At 41.7% G+C, this 11,919-nt stretch overlaps 1 protein-coding gene across 2 annotated transcripts in view; it reads left to right on the forward strand.

Annotated features, from left to right (window-relative positions):
- RORA (RAR related orphan receptor A) overlaps positions 1-11,919 on the forward strand; it is a 718,773-nt gene that overhangs the window by 544,474 nt on the left and 162,380 nt on the right. The gene's annotated exons all lie outside the window — the stretch shown is intronic.

Genomic DNA, 11,919 nt, shown 5'->3' on the forward strand with positions numbered 1-11,919 from the left:
GTTTGCATTGTCAATACAAGATTTTATAACCCAGATGATCAACTCTATAGAGTAGAAAGTAAAGAGTCATTTTCACTTACCTTTGGCATCTATTTAAAGGCAGAGGAGAAAACATATCTTTGAGAGCAAAGCATTGGCCATTCTTTCCACCCATGGAGAGAGTACATTCTATCAAGGAAAATATCCTACGTTTGTCTGATCTATGGAGGGAAAAGCAATCCTAATGTGTTAAACAATTTGGGAAGTGGATGTCTTGAGAATCCTAGATTATTCACTGAGTCTTAAGGTAAATTCCAGAAGTAAATGGCATTTATTTGTTCAAAGTGCAAACACGTGACATGGCTGTGTTTTTCTGGCCTGGAATGTAAGTATGTCTCCTTAGCTTCGCAGGGACCACTGATTTCACAACGCTGGCCCTCTTCAGAAGTAGCTGCACACAACCATGCTTTCCGTCTGCTCTTCCTTGGAATCCTCTGCCTTTTCAGCTTTCTGAGCAGCTTCCTCACTTCTTTTGTTTGTAACTCTTTCTGGAGTCCAAACAAGAGGAGCCAAATCATCCCCTGCAGTATCAATTGCTTGAGTGGAAACCTTGCTTTGTAAATGAGAGGGTGAGATGTGACCCAATAACAGAGTCTATTTTTATTTTAATTTTAATTTATTTCCTGGTGGCCCTTTATGCCTCCTTAGGCGATGACCTAACCAATTCTATCTTAACACTGATTTTTTTGTTTCTTCCAAGGTCAAAAAGCCCGTTGGAATCATTATGACAGGAGAGTAAATGTTTTCTTGCCTCTAATGGAAAGTCCATCTCTTCATATGAAATGTAAAGTCTGGTGTTCGCAGCTTTACGAAGCGCAGCTTTTCTCTCGTGAGGCTTCTGTTAGCAAGCTAACAGAGAACAGGGGGAAGAAAGATCTTTGATTTTTGATGGAAACACCATCTCTTGTAATCTCTTTCATCCCTCTCCTTTCTCAGATGGGAGTCTTTAATAACGCAGCCAAAGGAGCTGTCTTCATTTTGTGCTGCAGTTTCACATAGCAAAGTGCAATCAAAAGGCAAAACTGTCCTAGAAGACGCTCAACCTGTGGTTTTCCAGGTTGGAAAAGGGAAAGCTGTTACACCATCACATGTAGACACGTGTCCCCATACTACCGCCCCCCCCCCCCCAAAAAAAAAAAAAAAAGTTCTGGCTGTTAGCTCTAAATCAAAGAACTTTCCATGGCCTGATTTGTGGAAGTTACCTAATCCTACCTATAATTGGGGTGATTTGAGAGACGGGAAAATGTTCTCATTTTCATTATGGGAGTCACTGGGGGACAGTGTCATTGAGAAGAATATGTTCTTTTTGCCCTAAATTGCTTTACCTGAGATGCTATTGGTATGTTTCACTTAAGTTAGATTTCTAATGAACAAAATGACCAGTATGGGTCCCTTTCTCAGAGATTCTACTAGTGCTCAAGCTAGTCTTTAATGGTCAGTGAGCTTTCCTTCATTCCATCTCAGAGTTTTACTTCTAAGGAAAAATTCTAGAGGGTTGAGTTAATATGCCCCTGGAACACAGAAGAGTCAGCTTCTAACATTCTGCGTATGGTCAAAGGATCTACATACTGTCCATGATTCGTCTATGTTAATACAATGGTAATACCTCATCATGAAGTTTTTTACATTGTATGATCACCACTTAGTGAGCTCACCTTGTGATGCCAGACTTCGGAAACTTCTGGAACCAACCCTCTTGGCACAGAGGCTGGGCTGGGTCTACCTCACACTGAATAAAGTGAAGTTCTCCCATAGTCTCGTCTAAAATTCACAATTTCTCCCAGCTTGTCACCCCTACCATTAAATAAATTGGGCTGAGATCGGGTTCCCCAGAGAGTAGACTCTGAGATTTGCATACAGGAAGTTGATCAGGGAGTGCTTCTAGGAACAACACCTGTGAGGGGTGAAGGAAGCTGCATTGGGCAGGAGAAACTGAACTGTCATGCATTTGTAGCCTGAGTTCAGCAGATGCAGCAGGGGGATGAGAAGCAGGGGTAACCCTTGAGAGATGTCCTAAATCGAGGCGAGGCGGCTGGATATTTTACCCTGCATCACCCGGCCACCGGATGCCAGCTGCCCACAGGGAAAGACATAATATTGGGCAAGGCAGCTCCCTTTAGCTAAAAGCAAGTCTCAGTTGTGAGCCACTGACAGTCAACACTCAAGGCCCCCAAGGAGAATAAGGATCTCAGTCCTGGTGGCAGCAAAGGATTTGGGTGGCACGCCACAGTATCATTATACAGGGGCCAAAAAAGACATTAAATTTCACTGTTGGGGAAAAATGTTTTCTGTGTTTGAAATGACACACATTTTATTGCTTAGCTAGGATGTAAACTAATAAAAATATATGCTTGGCCTCAGCATTATGGTATACCAGAATTGCAAATGCTGAAGAAAAAAATAGTATTTTTTTTCTGTTGGATAAGATTCTTCGTTAGAATTTCTGGTCCTGGATGTGTGCGTTATAAATCATATGTTTGTGCAATTTCACGTAATGTTTTATTTTTCCACACATGGACATTCCAGAGCGTTAACACATTTTTCTCAATTATAAAAATAAATAACACATTTCCAACTCTTTTGGCTCATGTAAAATGAATTCATATAGGAATAAAGAGAATGCTTACAAAGAACTAGTTATACATATTACCTGTTACTTTTTGGATTTTGACAGTCTACTGTCTTACATTTGAGGTACAGTATCTGAAGTATATTGCAGGGCCTATTTGTGTATATAGTATCTCTCTTTTTATGAAATTCCACCCTCGTTTTGCCTGTTAGCAACTACTTGCAGGATTAAGCTGGAGATTAGTGGTGGCTGCAAAGATAAGAACCATCATGAGCCAATAATCCCATCTCCCAACTATTGCCTTCTAAGAAAAAGCTTCTCAGTAGTAATTAGTGATAAAGTACAGAATGAGTTTTTGTTTCATTCCTCAGAATTTTCACATAAAGTCTGATTTAGTGAAATTTGACTTCAATTTTAATTCTGAGAATAAGAGATCCCAGGGGCGCCTGGGTGGCTCAGTCGGTTGAGCGTCCGACTTCGGCTCAGGTCATGATCTCACGGTCTGTGAGTTTGAGCCCCGCATCGGGCTCTGTGCTGACAGCTCGGAGCCTGGAGCCTGCTTTGGAGTCTGTGTCTCCCTCTCTCTCTGCCCCTCCCCTGCTCATGCTCTGTTTCTCTCTGTCTCAAAAATAAATAAAAACATTTTAAAATTTTTTTACAAAAAGAAAAGAATAAGAGATCCCAATATGAGAAAAATCAATCCAAACTGTGTTCGTGGAGTACTGTAGAAAGAACTGAGTGTCTCCACTCTTTCCACCTTGCTTCAAAATACATCTCCCAACACCAACGCCAACGTTCTAAAGCTCCAAATTTTTCTTCATGGAATTGCCATAGTTTAGAATACCCCTCTTCCCTCCAGAACCAGAAGCTTGAGACACCTTGCAGATCTGAACAAGGGCTTTCCAGTTTCACAGATCCTGAAGTTTCAGACAAATATCTGAACTTGTAGAGTTCAGATAGAGTCAGGGTTTATCTAAATGGAATTCAATCTGTATTGCTTTCCTGGATTTAGTTTCTATGCCTCTGCTTGGAAAGGAGGGGCCCTTTCAGGTTGATAATGAAGTTAATTCAGATTATTCTTTCCTTTACTCAAAGAGAATCAATAGATTGGAGAAACTCTTTACCTGGTCTAAAAGCTTCCATGGTTCCAACAGCTCCTACCTGGGAACATCCCCAGCCATTCTTTTGGAGATCCCTGTGTCTGAGCCCTGTGAAAGCCATTCTGATGGTGCCCGTGAACATCAGTGGCAGCCTGATCCGTCTGGCCTGGGTATTACCATAATAATTACAAGGTCCTGACAGCAGCTTTTCAAGTGGCAAAATTATTGGGAGGACAGTCTCCTGTAACTCACTCTTGGGAGAGGAGTGGAGTCCCCTGTATGCTCTACCAAGTAACCCATCTAAATTTGCCCTTTCACAGATGTCTGATCCATCCCATCCAATGACATGCATTGTGTAACCACTCCACTTCTTTAGAAAACATACTGATAGTGTAAATTACAGTGTTTTTTTAATATAAAGGTAGCTAATGAGCTGAAATGCATTATGATTGCTATTTCAATGGACAGGATGAATCTGCTCCTTAATTTTTTCCTTGCAGGGGGGCGACTCTCTTCTCTCTCTCTCTCTCTCTCTCTCTCTCTCTCTCTCTATATATATATATATATATATATATATATACATATATATATATTTTTTTTTTGCCTGAATTTCAGTGAGTGATTCACATTACTGTCAATTACACGCCCTTATTATGTATTACAGCCACCAGGCAGCTGTCCAGGAAAACACAAGTCTGAAAGTGCTTCTCTTTTAAGAAAATTAAATTCATGGTTGCTCCTCCTTTGGGCATGGGCAACAGGCAGGAAGCCTCCACTTTCTTGCCAAAGAAAGGGATAAGGCCTTGCCTACTTTGTCTGGATTAAATACCCACTCTGACATCTTGAGATCTTGATACCAATGCCCAGATGCAGGGCTTGGTTTGGGTTTCTAAATACTCTTTTTTATTTGTTTGTTTCAGCGTGTGTAACAAAACACAGACTGGTGTTATAAAACAGTATTTCTAGTTATGAGTCACAGCATTGCCTGTGCATTACCAGAAAGGCTGTGTGAAGTCTGAATGGAGAAACTGTTCACTTGCCTCCTTCCCAACAGGCAGAGTCTATGACAGCTTAGGGCCCTTAGCCCTATTTGCAAAGCTAGCCCCGTTGTCGCCATATTCAGTCGCATGTCTCTTTTTTGAAGTTTGGGTGAAACTACATCTGAAAACTACATCTACTATTGGGCTGCTCTACGGTCCCAGAAATTCTGCTTTTATATGGGCAAATGAGGGCTGCTAGGCTTTCTCAGATGTATTCTTCCTGGGAATGTTACACAATGTAAAAATATGGTCTCTACGGTGAGTGGGCAAAGTTGCCTAAATAGTTCATGCATTTGAGAAAACTGAGAATTAGTTGATATATTTCCAGTTCAGAGTCTTTAACTTCATTTGTATCTGATTCTTAGAATCAGACATTTCAAATAATGAAATATTCAGTAGCTTTGAAGCTGGGCTTCACACAATCTGTGTTCCAGATACATTGTGCCTAAGTGATGTTGGAATCTTAAATAAATATTTGAAAGACAAAGGATTGTGAATTGAGTGCAATCACTTTCACCTCTGCCCTTGTTTAGAAGCAGATTCAAGCCAAAAATTGAAAAAAAATAGTTTTTTTAGGTGATGGATGAAATTTAAATATGCACTGGTATTTTAGATGATACTAAGGAATTATTTCTTTAATACTGTCAGGTATAATCATGGCTTGGTAGATGTTTCTTTAAAAATCTCTATCAGAGGGGCACCTGAGTGGCTCAGTCAGTTGAGCATCCGACTTTGGTTCACATCATGATCTCACGGTTTGTGAGTTTGAGCCCCGCCTCCGGCTTGTTGCTGTCAGTGCAGCGCCCGCTTTATGTCTTCTGCCCAGCCCGCCATCCACCGCCCCCCCCCAAGCCTCTCTGCCCCTCCTCCACTTGGGCACACACGAAAAGTCTCTATCAGAGATGAACACTATAGTAGTTATGGGTGAAATGACAGGATATCTGAGATCTACTTTAAAATTCTCCGGGAAAAATATATTGAGGTGAGACTAGGCACAGGTGAAGCAGGAGTAGCAAAACATTTGTTTTACCAGGATGGAGAGGGGGAGTGCATGGAGCTGTATAATACTATTCAAGTTTTGCATAAGCCTGAAAATTTTTTAAGAGATTACCTTTTTCTCACCTTCTTGTCATCTGTGATTTCTGAGATGATTATATTGACATAGATGGTTTGACCATTTGGGTAATTAGTCTTTGATGAGAAAAAAATGACACCGATGAGCCTCTCAAGTTCAGAAGGTTGATGGTGATCTCTCATACTCCATAAATCCCTGCATCTCTCTAAAAACTCCCAGTTGTTAGCATCCATGTGAATAAAAACTACCGCGTATAACAAGGTTCCCTCACCTTCGCTTCAGGTTGGAAAAAAGGTAGGAGTGTTAGTTGCTCTTGTTCTTCTGTCTTTTCAGTGTTCTGGTCATGTAGACCCAGATTTGAGAGTGGACCAGAGAGTTCATCTGGTGGTCCCCACCTCCCATATTCGAGATGGGGCGGGGGAGAGATTTTCACCAGGAGGTATAAAGTGTCTTATTCAAAGGCAGTTCCACTTGCCTTTACAGAAGTAGAAGCAAGGCTGGAACCCTTCGACTCTATCATACCACCTCAATCTCGTCCTTTAAAATACTCATTAACCATCTACTCTCTGGGGAGCCAAGCAGTTTTCTAAATCCAGACCAGCGACTGCGTGGGAGATGTTCATTCCGGGTAGTGTGGCCCCAAATTATCTTTTCCTTTATTGAACACTATTTCCAAGTTGTGTGATAAGTCCCAGAAGTGATAGTTTTTAATTCTGTTCTTGTTAATGCTCAGCAGTGGGTTTACAACATGTGCTTCCTCTTCTGCTTTTCATAGACTTTCCGTCAGGGAGGGTCAATATACTCGAATGACAGTCTGGGCTGACAGGAGGATACACTTGGCTAAGTAATTCCGCCGGGACCATCAGCTACTTCAATAATGCCTTTCCGAAGGCATTTTATAATTTACACTGAAACTCCAAACATCACAATTGAAATAGGGATGTTTTTCTTCAAGTGCAAAAATGAATTCTGTTTTGCATTTGTGGCCAAATCCTTTAAGCACAGACTTCCCTGCTAAACGTTGTCTTCTTTGCATTATACTTAATAGTAGCTCACTGGGGTAAAGTAGAGGGTCAGACTGGCATTTATAAAACAATTGTTACCTAGTCTTTTCAAGAATTTTTCAAAGAGCAACCCTCTGATTCCTGAAAACATAAGTATGCAAATAGATGGGGAAATAGAAATAGAGACAGAAGGACTTTGCCCTGTTGATATGGTCTGTGAGGAGACCATCCACAGGGTTTGGTCCTTTCTCCTATCCATTACTCAGAACTCTGGATTCTCATGTCTATTGGATGCCCAAGAAATACAGATTTCATGTATTCATTCATTAATCATCCTGCCCTTACTGAGCTCCTAATAGGTAGAAGGCACTGGGGATATAGAAAGAAAATATTGACTCTCTACCACCACCATCACCCCATTTTTTTGGAGGAGACAGGGACACAGAAACAGAAAAGTACACAAATGCAAATTTTTAAGTGCCTTGAATATGAGTGCTAAGGAAAGAGAAGGTATAGGTTCCACCCTCCACAGGGGCTCCTAGAAATCATGAAGATCTATGCAAGAAATATTTCAGAGTGTGAAATAATAGCTGAGAGACCACTCTAGGCAGAGGTAAATGATGTGAACACTTGGCTCTTTGTCTGCGTCCAAGGTAGACTTGATCCTGAGAATTTGAAATTTCACTTAATCTTTTACCCTTTTCATAAATTATACCTCCTAGAAGACATTGACTTAACTTACTTAGAACTCAAGACCATAATCCTATAGAGGAATCTATGATTAGACAGATAAAAATAGGGAAGTACTTGATTGCCATTTCAGGCTCCCAAAGGGAAGTTTTTCAGAGGTCCCCACTATGGCTAAGCTTCTCAAGGATTGGCTTTGTTGTCAGTACAGGGAGGTTTGTTCCTTCTCAGGATTTTCATCTGCAGTGTAATCTAACTAGGGAGTAAGTCCTCTAGTCTTCCAGGGGCAAAAGAATCAGCTTCCCTTGGTTTTGTCCATGGAAATATGCTTTTCCCATTATCCAGAGCTGCTTGTGGATTCCTAGTTGGTCATTGATATGGAGAGGGCCTGTTTTCTCTGGGAGATTGGCAGAAGCGTCATAAGCCACAGTTGGACCCACTAAGATGCCCATATCCAGAATAAGAGAAGAAGGGGGAGAGGAGAGGTGAAGGATGAGGAGGAAGGGGGGGGGAAAAGAAGAAAAAGAAAAATAGGAAACTCATAGGTGGCTTTGGAGCTTACCCAGAGACTTGTTACATGAGCTGACCTCCAACCTGTCAATCCATAGACAAGGCCTTTTACTTTGTTCAGGAAACTCTGGAGATTTGTGGTTTCTAATATTCACGGTGCTATGTGCCAACTCACATAGCCAATTTTGCAAGCAAGTAGTGCTGCCGACACATGACCCATATTTCTCACAAATCCCATTATTCAGTGGTCTTTCTATTCTTCTAATTATACCAAAAAGAGAGTTTCTAGTGGGTAATAATCTCTCTTTGCTAATACTTTGTAGTTGGGTTCCAAACCAAGACCTTTCCTCTATCACAGCTTGAGTACGTTATTTTTATTTTAGAGCCAGTCACGACTAACGGGGAGGAGAGATTCTCTTGGCCTCCTGGGGTGGTGGTCAATGGATTTATCCTTTACTCTTCCTTCCTTTTTGACCCAGTGCCTCATTTGGTTTGACTTGCCTGGGCAGATGGGGAGATACCTGCCCAGAAGATCTCATTCAACGGGCATTGTGTGGTCTGGCTTGCTTGTTTATTTTTTTCAAATCAGATGCTCAAATAGGGCACGTTGTGAAATCCTTAACTAAATTATAGTCCAAATACTTGGTTCCAAGGAATCTCGAAAAAGGAATAATTTCACTGTTTAACAAGTTTGATTACTATTTTTTTAAAAATTACAAAGGAATTTCATGGGATTTAAAGATTCCTTTTTTTATTAAAAAAATTGTTTAATGTTTATTTATTCTTGAGAGGGAGAGAGACAGAGTACGAGCAGAGGAGGGGCAGAGAGAGAGGGAGACATGGAATCCGAAGCAGGCTCCAGGCTCTGAGCTGCCACACAGAGCTCGATGCGGGCTGGAACTCATGAACTGTGAGAGCATGACCTGAGCTGAAGTCGGACGCTTAACTGACTGAGCCACCCAGGTGCCCCTAAAGATTCCTTTTTAATCTATAACTCTTATGTTGAGCTTATCTCTGTAAGCTCATATTTTCTATATACATGTATTATCTCCCCTAGACTGTAAACACCTTGAAGGTAAGACTGGTGTCTGCTTCTTTTTGTGTGCCTCAGATTCCTGGTACAGTCGTCTGAGGCAGCAAGGCAGATGGGGATGCACGCTGGATCCCGGACTCAGAACCTGGGCCCTAGGCCTGAGTCCACTAGCCAGTGTGACCTGGCAAACTCCAAATGGGCCCCACCTTTCCTCATCTGCGAAGTGAAAAAAACAGGACTAGATGATCCCCAAGGTCTCCGTCTTCCTAAATTATGATCCGGAGAGTCGGTTAGATCTTGAATTGGAAGAACTGAAGTTATTTTCAGTCTTTATCATTAATTTTCCTTTGTTCCTGTATCTCACAAATGAATCACCTAAGTTTTTCCACTTTGGTAGAAGGTATTGATTTTACCTCTATGATAAACCGAAAAGAATCCTGGATGAGAAGCAAATCACTAATATAACCATTAAGTGTTAATAAGTTCCGTGGGGAAACTATTCTCTTTCGTCAGCCAGAGTAGCTTAATTTATTTTTCTTTAAATTAAAAGACTTGCAATACCCGAACAAAAGAGAGTCCCAGAAAAGGTGAGGTATATCGCTGTGGTCTGCCGTCTCTGTGGCCGAAATGTGTGTGGTATGTGCATCTGTGGCTGAGGGTGGAGGGTTCTCTCCTTTGCTCTTCTTTCGTTTATGAAATCTGGTTGAAGTTAACCTCCAGGGATGCATAGAAGGCAGAGTTGGGAGGAGACCGACTTCTGCTGTAGAAGGCTTTGGGAAGGGGGTGTGGGAGCGCTCATGTTTATACACTGGCTCCGCATGTCATTCGTTCTGCTATTTACTTGCTGAGTGCCTACTGTATATTCTTCAAGGTGCTGGTATTTGCTAGTTGTATTGCATAGTACGGATGCTGCCTTTTCTTCCTCCTTGTCTCCCTGGTGCTTTGGACCCCTGGAAGCACTGAATAGATATTTGCAAAGGAATTGGCCTCTAAACGCTTTTTATCAAGGCCTGTGGTCTCTTCCACCTGCCCCCAGGAAAGAGCCTGCTGGACCTGAAGAGCTTATACACAGCTGCCTAAATTCTGGGGTCATGTCATGAATAACTGGGTAGCTTGTACACCCAGTGGAGCCTTAAAAAAAAATGTCTTTCTTGTCCTCAGAAATCGGGAGTTTTTTAAACCACTCAATGTTGCCATGTCTGGTACATTCTGTGTTCATGATTTCCTTCCCTTACGTTTTCAATCTGTTCGGTAAATACTAACTTGCGAGTCCATATTATATGCCAAGGACTATGCTGGTCACGAGAGATGTAAATAGGAAGCAAATTCATTCATTTCCTAATGCTTCTGTAATAAATTACCACAAGTATGGGGCTTAACACAACACAGATTTCTTCTCTTAAAGTTCTGGACTCCTCAAAGTCTGATAGGAGTGGGGCTAGAGTCAGGGCATTGGCAGGGCTGGCTCCTTTGAAAGGCTCTACGGAAATCTGCTTCCTGACTTTTCCAGCTTTAGATCCACCTTGCCTCATGGCTCCTTTCTCTACCTCCAAAGCCAGCGACATAGCATCTTCCAGCCTCTCTCTGTCCCTCTGCTTCCTTCCATAATCACTTTACCTCTGTGTCTCTGAAACCTCCAGCCTCCTTCCTGTAAGGACCCTTGTGATTACATTGGGCCCACCAGGATAATCCAGAATAATCTTCCCATCTCAAGGTCCTTAACTTAATCACATCTGCAGAGTCCCTTTTGCCATCTAAAGTAACATAATCACAGGTTCCGGGGATTAGGATGTGGCTGTCTTAGGGGGAGGAGGGGCCATTTTTCAGCCTACTGCAGCAGAGCACAAGGCCTTGCTTACCTCAGAGAGCATAGGTTCTGGTTGCACAGACAAAACAAAATGGGGTAGGCTTTTTGTATGCTTGCTTCCTTGTCTGCTTGTTTGGTTTTGATGCCTTATTCTAGCCATAAAGTTTCAGTGGAAATAGGTATGGAGAGGGTATGTCTGTTAAATTCAAAATGTATCAAGGTTAAAACTAAATCTCCCTCTTATAAAATGCTACCTTCAAAACAGAACATTAACCACATCATCCAACATCTTACGGTATACATCTAAATTGTTGCATCATCCAGATTTCAGCATGAAATGATTGGAATCTTTATTTGCAAAGGGAAGAAATAAGACTTCTCTCTCCTTAGCCTGTGAGAAACTTTGGTCAACAAGTCATGAGTCACTAGCTACTTTGATTAAAATGATAGACATTCTAAATCCCAACCATCCCAAAAGGCAGCTATCACAGGGAAGGAAGAGAACACACTTCTTTATCTCAAGTGTTGGCCACAAAGTCCAGGGTTCTCCTGGTAGAGTTCATGCTCTCGTTGAGACTTTAATTGCCCCTCAAGTTCTTTGTAGTTTTGAAAATGTCAACATGAAAAATATTGCCCTGGGGAATTCAAAACATAAATTATAACATTAAGCAAATAAGAGAACCAACTTAGAGAGGGAGAAATAATCTGGCTACAAATAGCAAGAAATATAATATCAGAGGCAGAAAACAAAAATGAGGCCGGGTGGCTAAAACATGGCCTGATAGACAGGTACAGTCAGACTCTGCACTAAAAGCCACCCAGAGAGTACAGTGTCATGAAAAGTCCCAAGGCCCAGAGGCATCCTCATGTGGTCACATTTTGCCTCTACGACCAAGTAGGGTTAATGTGGCTGTGAGCAGGCTATTTAACCTTTCTGAGCTCCATGTGTAAAATAGGGACAATACTACATAGCTGAATCACTAACATCGTGTGGGTGCAAGCCCATGCTTCCCCAGGATCTGGCTGATCGATGGGCAGTCAGTGATGACAGTGCT

This window comes from Felis catus, chromosome B3 (assembly GCF_018350175.1).
Source record: "Felis catus isolate Fca126 chromosome B3, F.catus_Fca126_mat1.0, whole genome shotgun sequence".
Taxonomy (NCBI): domain Eukaryota; kingdom Metazoa; phylum Chordata; class Mammalia; order Carnivora; family Felidae; genus Felis; species Felis catus.